The following is a 6911-nucleotide window of genomic DNA, read 5'->3' on the forward strand; positions in this document are numbered from 1 at the left end:
GCACTTGCTGCTCTTCTAGAGGCCCCATGTTGTTGGGTCTCAGCACTCACGAGTGGCTCACAACCATCTGTAACCCAAGTTCTAGGAGAACTGAACACCTTCTGGTTTCTGTGGGCACCAGGCACCCACGCGGTGCAAAGACATACATGTAGGCACTCACATATGTACCTTAAACAATAATAATAAACAAAGAAATAAAAATTAAGAAAAAATAAGGTGCTAAAGAGAGCTAGTGTAACAGTTAAGAGAGCGCACTACTCTCACAGAGCTCCCATGTTGGGGTGAGGGACTCGCAATTGCCTGCAACTCCAGTTCTAGGCTGTTCCACACACTCTTCACCTCTACAGGCATGCACAAGTACAAACCCAGACCCAAACATACACAGAGTTAAAAGTAAAAAGAAAGCTTTGCTCGGCATGGTGGCCCACGCCTTTGATCCTAGCACTTGGGAGGAAGAAGTCAGCCCAGTCTACATAGCAAGTTCCACACCAGCCAGGACTACACAGACTCTTATCTCAAAATTAAATTAAATTAATGAAATCTTTAAGTGTATATCAAAATAATTACTACTGAGTGATTTTGTTGGCCATAGTACATTATGAAAGTAGGTAACTGTTTTTTTTTTTAATGAAATCTTAATATAGTCTTTTTTAATGAAATCTTAACATAGTTTTAAATTAATAATGAACCAGTTTAAGACAATAAAATATATACTAGAACATAAAGTTAGTACTCAAAGATATTGTTAACCTCTAGTTCATGAAAAAAAAAAATCTGACTTTTAAAAAAAGATCTGGCCGGGTGTGGTGGCGCACACCTTTAATCCCAGCACTCGGGAGGCAGAGACAGGCGGATTTCTGAGTTCGAGGACAGCCTGGTCTACAGAGTGAGTTCCAGGACAGCCAGGGCTATACAGAGAAACCCTGTCTTGAAAAACCAAAATAAAAATAATAGTAATAATAATTAATTAATTAAAAAATATCTGTTCCTAATATGCAGAAAGACTCCAATTTTAGGGGGGAAAAACAGTGGAGAATGTTCTAGCACATGAGTATTTGTATATGTTTTTTTTCAAAATATTTATTTATTATTATATGTAAGTACACTGTTACTATCTTCAGACACACAAGAGGGCATCAGATCTCATTACAGGTAGTTGTGAGCCACCATGTGGTTGCTGGGATTTGAACTCAGGACCTTCAGAAGAGCAGTCAGTACTCTTAACCGCTGAGCCATCTCTCCAGCCCCTGTATTTCTTTTCTGAATAGGTAGATTCTTGTTATTCAAAATTCCAAAGTGTCAAAACTCTACCAGGAAAGCTTCCTTCTATGTTAACTCCCCCGTCTCCAAAGGCGATCAACACTATTGGGTTTTATGTAGTCTTCCAGAGAGACTTTATGCACTTAAAGGTAATGTGTATGTTTGTGTGAATAAAGGGAAGGATATAACATACATATACACATGAGTTTCAGATTTTCTACACTACTGGGACATTAGACACACTACTGAAAATTTTCTTTTTTTCTAGCTGCACCTCAGATACCTTATGAAGCTTTCTCATTCTTTTCTACAGCAAATATTTCATTTGATGAAAAACAAGTCATTAATTTATGAGTTCTCTATGGATAAACTTTTTCCCAAATCTTTTACCACTACAAATGATGCTATAATTAATAACCTTGTATCCACATTCTTAAACAGGAATAAACCCATATAAAATAGACACTGCAAAGAAACAGGTCAATGGAAACTATGTTCTAATTGGGATGGATAGTAACAGTGTAATTTAGGTCCCCTGGAGAAAGGTACAACTGTGTTTTGTGCACCTGTACCAACAGTGAGTCATTTCCATTTCTCCTTATCAGTCAGGCTACACAAAGTTCATATATCAAGAGTCGCTTCCCAGAGCATCTTTTTTTCCAAACAGCTTAATGTATACAGAAAAAGAAAGTTTAAGTTTAAAGGAATGCCCTAACTTACTCAAGAACTGCTGGCAAAAACAACTGTAGCTGTATTTGAATGGGCAGGAAGTGTAAGGAGAAAAGAAAAACATAAGTTTATTTCCTGGAGTATACAATGTGGGGAGATGGACTCGTGTGAGAGAGACAGGAAAAAACAAATATAAACACATCCTTTTAGGTTTCTGAAATCTAAACCACTAGGAACAAGGAAAAGCCAATTTTTCAGTAGTACAGATTTTAATAGGGCAGCCAACTGCAAGCTAATTCTCTGTATATTTCTAGAGAAAACAGGACAAGTTTTACAAATTGGAGGACAGCAGAGAAAAGCTTTTATTATTCTTTTTAATGAGTATGCATTTGTTAATCTTAGTATGATTATAAAAGTTTAATTTCTCAAGCTAGTACTATCACGTATAACATTAAGACTGAAATAAAAATTTAAAATAGTAACCAAATAATATTTGACTATGGTACTCTTTACTGTGACAAGATCAGTGTTAGGGTTCATAACTGGCCAAAATCTTGGAACCAATGAGTGGAGGAGAAACAGAAGCTGGACGGGTAACAATTTGTAACTGATGGGCTCAACCAAACCAAAGCCTCCCTCAAAGCCTGCTTCAAAGACTCTACATGGGACCACTTCCTTTCCCGTTTGGTTTTTGTTGTTGTTTTGTTTTGTTTTTGTTTGGGGGTGTTGTTGTCTGGTTATTTTATTTGTTTATTTGTTTCTTTTTGTTTTGAGACAGAGTTTCTTTGTTATAGCCCTGGCTGTCCTGGAGCTTGCTTTGTAAACCAGGCTGGCCTCAAATTCACAGAGACCCACCTACTTCTGATGCTAAGTGCTGGGACTAGAGGTATGCACGTCACCAGCACCTAGCTCTGGACCTTTTTCAAACTATGATTTTCTTTTCAGGCTAAGTGTGGCTCATTCTCAAGTTACAGATCTGAGCTTACTGTTTATTCTCTTTACTGGAAAGCCAAAAAAAGGGCAGGTTTTCCCCAAAGTGTCTGAATATTAGGTCAAGGTTTCTTTAGAATTCATTTCCTAAGACTTCCCCTTCACTAGACAGCTGCAGAAATAATTAGCCTACCTTTTTTTTCTTTTTTTTTTTTTCCAGAGCAGAGGCCCAAAAGCAGGTGATGTGGTTAGAACTGGGAGGCTTACAGGAAAGCACATCAACTGGGTGATGCTTCAACAGAACCCAGTGACCATACAGCCCAATTTCTCTTCAGCACCCAAGGCTGGGGCATGACAGACCTCAGTGTTCATTCGGGTAACACTGGTTGTACTATACCTCATGAACTGAAGTATAACATGGTAACCAACCATCGACACTGTAAAAATGCAATAATTATTCTTTTTAAAAGCAAATTATTAGCATGTCAATTTAAAAATCAGAATAGAAATTAAGAAATAAAAACAAAAAGTCTTCTTGGCATAAGCTTCCAGCCAGCGCTCTGTCCAGCGCTCTGTCCAGCACTCTGTCCAGCACTCTGTCCAGCGCTCTGTCCAGCGCTCTGTCCAGCACTCTGTCCAGCACTCTGTCCAGCGCTCTGTCCAGCGCTCTGTCCAGCGCTCTGTCCAGCGCTCTGTCCAGCGCTCTGTCCAGCGCTCTGTCCAGCGCTCTGTCCAGCGCTCTGTCCAGCGCTCTGTCCAGCACTCCGTCGCATCTGGCAGGGAGCCGCTCCATTTCCAGTCCTAGCTAACTTAACATGAAACGGTCACAGACATGAACCACTCCATCCCTGCAGAAGGACAGACTGCACTGCTCAGTCCTACACTAGAACCATCACCAACTTCACCTGCCCATCTCCAGGCCTGAACATCAAACGCTTGGTCATACACAGCAAACCAAGTCCTTGCTGAGATCATAACAAACACTGCCCTTTATTTTCCCCAGTGTAAATGTAGTTCTCTGAGCTATTCTTCACCCCTTTTGCTCCCAGGTTAACTACAGGGCGTACACGCCCGCTCTAGTCCATTTTTAGCTCCCCCCAAAAATGGCCCGGGAGCCTAATAAACTTATGAACAAGCTGCAGGCACTGTGCTGGGCAGATGCTCATCTGTTCTAACCCTCTACATACGCCTGCTTCCCAGCCACGCGGCCCCTTATGTTCACTCTGTTCCATGTGTATCCTCATGGTGACTCCCCTGACTGTGTGTGAATCCTCCTGGTCCTTCTCCCTTCTTCCTCTCTCATTCTTCCCTTTCAATTGAGACCTCCTGACTGGAATCAGAAGTCCCGTCCTACCCTCTTCTGCCCAGCTATAGGCTGAATCAGCTCATTATTAATCAATCAGGGGAGATGGAAAAGAATTATCACACATCACTGAGACAGGAGTTGCTCCAAATATCATGACATTGCCAATGTCCAAACTGCAACCAGATCTCTGGGCACAGAAATCACCATCTGAATCCACAGTGCACAAAACCACCCCCACCCCTGTACCCCAGAGTTCTGTAGACTTCAAAAAGGACCTGCCTTTAAGTGATGTAATACGTATTCCTCAGAGAGTTTCATGATATAAGGAATGATTCTCCTCTAGGGAAAAGAAGAACCCAGGTGCCCCCAAATAAAAAACAAAAAACACCAAAAAAAAAAAAAAAAAAAAAAAAACATTAAAAACAATCCCAGTTCCTAAGACACTAGGAACACCATGACCACTAGAGACTTTGGCTTACACAAACATACACCCTTCCTTTTACCAAAACCTCAGCAACAAATACCGGCGCTGCATGGTAAAAACACATTCTTGTTATTCTGCATACTGACAAACTCCTGAAGGAATAAAGTACACTGAAAGACTCAAACCCTCAGTTCAATAACAAATGAATATCCACTCATTTTCCCCTGCTGTTTTCTAAGATAACAAAAAGTGTCTTTCTGTCTCCTCCCTTTTCAGTGTCCCCACATTAACTCAGCTCATTTTCTACTGGGAAGTGGCAGCACACTCCCAATTTTGAGCAGTTTTAAAGTTTCACTCCCGAGTCTATAAAACCCCACTAAAGTAGCATTGCCCCCGAGCTTTAGAGACGAAGCTTAAGTCCAGGCCTGAGTTTCTTTCGAATGCAGCATTTCTAACACGTGAGGTAGACCTGCAGGCCAAGGACCTTTTAATAGCCTGTGGCTTATAGTTTGGCTGTAATAGCTGCTTACAGCTCCGATAACCAAAAATGTTGCCAGATGTTGCCAGATGTCTCCTGGGGTGTCAAATTGCTCCTGGTTAAGATCCACCACTCTACCCCAAGGAGGGTCCTTGGTTATTACTGGATGTTCAGTCAAATCTTTGACCTTCACCTCCAGATTCAGCCAGATATTTGCAGACCTTCCCACCCAACAAACATCTGAAACACAAGGTGTTAAGAGCACTCCAGGAATATGTCAGAAAATAGATCTGATATAAAGCAAAGACACTCGGGTATGCTCGCCACAAACGTGAGAAAATGAAAGACACGTTAATGTGTATGTAATTTATAATTATTGGCACATAGAAGGGGCAGTTGCTTATAAAACATATACCTCTATAAGGGCTTATATGTTTAATCTTTATAATCTTTCAGAAAGTACACTTAACTTTTTTCCCCTTTTCATTCTTGGTAGCACTAGGGACTAACCCAGGGACCTCTCAAATGAACTCTACCGCTGAACTACATCCCACCCTAATTAGAATTTTTATTACCATAATATCAAATATATGTTAGCATTGTTTACCACAGAGCACAAAAAAAAACTTAAAAATAGAAAAGACAAAATGTATTAGGATGTTTTCTTTTTTTTTTAATATTTTTTTATTACGTATTTTCCTCAATTACATTTCCAATGCTATCCCAAAAGTCCCCCATACCCTCCCCCCAACTCCCCTACCCACCCATTCCCACTTTTTGGCCCTGCCGTTCCCCTGTACTGGAGCATTTAAAGTTTGCAAGTCCAACGGGCCTCGCTTTCCAGTGATGGCCGACTAGGCCATCTTTTGATACATATGCAGCTGGAGACACGAGCTCCGGGGTACTGGTTAGTTCATAATGTTGTTCCAAGGATATTTTCAATAAAAATATTGTCAGTGATTCACAGCTGGGGGGGGGGGAGGGGTGCTCGTGCAACACCACACACCAGGGGCATGGAGAAAAGCCACTATGTTGAAAGATAGCAACCAGGAATACCTTTTCTAGTAATTTAGTTGTACTAAATCAGACTTTAATCTCCTCCTAGACAATTGCTTTGTACAGCGGGCATCTTGGGTTGCACATCAAGTACTTTAGTCACAGTGGCTCACGATCCTCCTACCGGTGCTGTACGGCACAGGTACTTTTGGAACCCACATCTTATACAAGAGGAAAGAAACTCAGACATGTTTAGAGAAGTTTAACCAATTGTCCAAGGTCACTAAAAGTGAGGATTCACATTCCAACTAAACATCCGGAATCCATAGCAGTACCTCAGTCACTGTGACATCTACTTTGAGATCTCGATAAAACCAGTCACTTGCACTTAAGTGTGACCAGATCTCTCCCCTTTTAGTCGCACGCCCCTGTGGTGGTCACAAGGCTGAAAGGTAACAGCGCGATAGACAGTGCCTATAGCTTTTGGACACTTAAGTAAATTCACACGAAGGAACTTGTGTGGTCTGAAATGGAGACACCGGTCCAAGCAAGAGGAGGGGTGGGTCTCGGAGAACGAGAGACATCACCAAAATTTCTACTGCAGCCTCTAGTTCCTGCCTTTGCTTTCACTATCAGGCTCCTTCGAGACCTCAAAGCCTCCCTATTCTGGCTGCTTTCCATCTCTCCCACTCTGAAGGATGCAAGGGACGGAGGCTGGGCGCGGGGGCCTACGCTAGGGCAAAGCGGGGTTCTGAGCAGAAGGCGGGCGCCCCAGCAGACGCCGGCAGGAGCGCGCGAAAAGGCAAGCGTAGGGGACAGAGGTGGGGTCGCGCGGGGAGCCAAGGACA

At 42.0% G+C, this 6911-nt stretch overlaps 1 protein-coding gene across 2 annotated transcripts in view; it reads right to left on the minus strand.

The window, feature by feature from the left end:
* The window catches only part of Tmed8 (transmembrane p24 trafficking protein family member 8), a 33598-nt gene that overhangs the window by 26058 nt on the left and 629 nt on the right, over positions 1-6911 (minus strand). The gene's annotated exons all lie outside the window — the stretch shown is intronic.

The sequence above is a fragment of the Mus caroli genome, unplaced genomic scaffold (assembly GCF_978045245.1).
Source record: "Mus caroli unplaced genomic scaffold, Mus_caroli_1 scaffold_14, whole genome shotgun sequence".
NCBI classification, from domain to species: Eukaryota; Metazoa; Chordata; class Mammalia; order Rodentia; family Muridae; genus Mus; species Mus caroli.